Here is a 3,308-nt window from a genome sequence, read left to right as displayed (position 1 = left end):
TAGGGTCCTCCTTCAAATACCCTGTCTTTGTCCTCAATATTTGTAAAGACCACAATGAAGAAACTATTTGACCCAAGGTGTAGGTCTATGCTTCCTTTCGGTTTCCAATGGTATTTAATCCACGTCTGTAATGCCTTTTCTGTGGACCATAATCCCATGAATTTACAAATGATAGCATAGGTTCGCATGTGGTCCCTGTGAGCCTGCAGTGCGGGATCATTTAAAACTACTTTGGGAGTGACCTCAGCCTTGGGTTTACATGGCCCCTTCTGTGCCTTGTTTTCTGCTCCCTGTTTCTTGTCTTCTTCCTCATTGTTTTTCATGTTGTTGTCCTCCCTTGCTTTGGTAAAATCTTGATCTTCTTCCAGATTATTTTTCCTTTCTCCTAAAGGCCCTCTGACAGATTCTATAGGTTTCTTACCGCGGCTAGCCACTGCCTGCCTGTAGGAGGGAGTGGAGATCCCCCCTTTGCGCGCCTCCATGGAACTCAGAAACATGAAACCCTAGCTATTCGTCCACTTTTCGCTCACAATCCAGATGGCATCTAACTAATGTAAGTTTTTCAATTCTTCACAAATAAGGAAATTAAGAAATTTTTTCCTAAAAAAAAATTGGAGGACTTCTCAATTTTAAAGATATATCATAAAGATGTTGTCTCATTATATTAAGTTTAACTATATAAGTGAATTTGACACATTCAAAAATAGTTGGAACATCTAATTGCACAAATATTTGCTAAAAATATATGCTTAAAAACTCCAAAAATAAAATAATTACACTAAGGTTTTAAAAAATAAATAAATAAAATAGTTAAAGTAAGGTTTAAAAAAAAAACTTAGACAACAAAGAGTCCACTTGTTTCATTTCTTTTTTATTTTTGGTTAAGAAAATAACATCTTAATTTCAATTTATTTATTTTTTTGAAAAATTACGTTATTTTCTCAAACATTTCTATTTCACATCAACGTTCCAAAACTTGATTTAAAAAACAAAATATGAAATAGATGTTTCTCAACTTCCTCAAGTCCTATACATAAATTAAAAAAAAAAATCCCTTATCACAGCAAAAGGAAGAAATATGAAATTGATGTTTGTCAACTTCCTTCCGGCCAGTACATGAATTTAAGAAAGAAATATGAAATTGGTGTTTCTCAATCCCTTTATCAACAAAGAAGAAAGAAATATGAAATTGAAGTTTTTCAACTTCCTTAAATCCAATACATGAATTTAAAAAATTCCCCTTCTCAACACAGAAGAAAGAAATATAAAATGGATGAACACCAAAGAAAGAAATATAAAATTGATTTTTCTCAATTTCCTCAAGTCCAACACATGAATTAAAAAAAATCCCCTTTATCAATACATAAGAAAGAAAAAACAAACTAGAATGATTTCATTGTATGTTTTACAAGATTCAAATCCCTTATTATCTTTCTCGAAATATTGGCATATTGGTCTTGCACCTGTCCTACTCAAGAGGTGGAGTCCCATGTTCAACCTGGAAAGGGAGCAATTGGGAGCTGACCCCATCTGGGCATGTTTACCAGGCCAGTCATTACACTTCTGGTCTAAAGACATTTTCACCTGCATTAGCAACGTTCTTGGAACCTATCTGGATTACGATAAATCTTATATTGTCTCGAGCAATATGTCACTGGCACACATCTTGGTTCATCTGGACACTTGGGAGGGTCTGGAGGATCAAATTACATTACTTTGGAAGCACTTCGCCCGAATTCAGATACTTGACTATGAAGGGGTGCCCTTCAGATGCAGACATTGTCATAAGGTCGATCATTTATAAATGGAATGCCCGCTGGTTATATTTGTCCCCTCTCCGGAAAATGCACCTGACAGTATTGGATTAGCATACAAGTCGGGTTCACAGGATAAGAAGTCACCCAAAGCTCCTGGAAATCAAACTAAGGCAAAGGCTCGGGAGAAGAGGCAAGTAACTGTTTTGGTTCGCCCTCCCTCACCTCCTCTTACCAAGTCTCGTGCAGTGGCCGTTGCAGCACTCACATTGAGTAACCCTCCCTCCTATTTTTTTGTTACATCTGTTTCTACTTCTGCATCATTTCGGTCATCCTCAATGTCTAAGTGCATCTTGTCATCTACTTCTGCATCACCTCCTCTGACCTACCCCTCAGTTTTTCCTCCTCCTATTTTTTCCAATACACCTCCATCCTTCCCTAATCCTCCCCTCTTTGTCCCTTCGACTGAGGCATCAGATATTTCACGTCCCTCCTGTTATCACTGAGGTTGTCCTTCTGGTCAGCTCAAAAGGATATGGAAGAGGTAACCACAGACCAATCTTTGGACTGCAGGTTCTAGCCCACCTGCAATTAGAGAGGGCTCTCTCTTTCTGATTTAGCTTTGTTGATAAGGTTTTTAGGCTAGTTATTGAGTTCAAGGGGTTTTGTTTTGATTTTGGTGGGAAGGATGATGCTTTCAAGTAAAGAGGCAGAGATAGTATGAAAGTTTTAGAACCATTGGGCGTGGAGTCAAGGAGTAGGACTGCTGGTGCGTTTTCTTGGTCACAAGAGGGAATTATGGAGCAAGACAGTTGCATATGAAACAATCATTCAAGGTAAAAGAGATGGATTAAAGGCTAAGGAATGAGGGGCAATTAAGAATCTCTCATTCAGGTTAGCCGAAGGAAGATAAATGAGCCCTATCTAGGAGCAGCTAAGAATTCCTAGATAAAAGTCATTCATATGTGAAATAGATCAAACATGAGCCATAACAGAATTCATATTTATGCCTAAATCAAGAGGAAAACATTAAGAATCCATAGAAATTGAGCATAGAGTGCAGCTAAGCAAATTCTAAACCAATCCTTCATTCAGTGACTTGAGCATATGTGAAATTGAAATAACAGAGGTAAGGAACACTTATTGATTCATACTGCAGCACAAGAATTCCACATTCAATTCTTCAAACCATTAGACATAGAGCAAATAGTCATTCCTCCAAAGCTTTTCAGCGATCTTTGATTAAGTAAAAAATCTCAGATACAGTGCGAGTCTCTAATGAAGATTATCAACCAACCAACCTTTTTACAATGCAGAGGGTCGTATAAATAGGGAAAGTTATCCAAAATTAATCTATTATAGCCGACCTAAACAGGTCTAAAAGAAAATGATTACTTTAACCTAATCTTATCCAGAAATAAATGCATGAAAATATCTTTGAGCTGCACTGAGGGCAGCTGTATCAAACTGAGTTAATGTCTATCCTGGGTGGCTTGGTGCAGTCTTTCTGTAATAACTGTGATTTGTCTTTTATCTCCACCTCTAACTTGATTC

This window comes from Pinus tabuliformis, chromosome 2_1 (assembly GCF_031772625.1).
Source record: "Pinus tabuliformis cultivar Carrire ecotype Pingquan chromosome 2_1, CPIR1, whole genome shotgun sequence".
Lineage (NCBI taxonomy): Eukaryota > Viridiplantae > Streptophyta > Pinopsida > Pinales > Pinaceae > Pinus > Pinus tabuliformis.
This window is presented reverse-complemented; position numbering follows the sequence as displayed.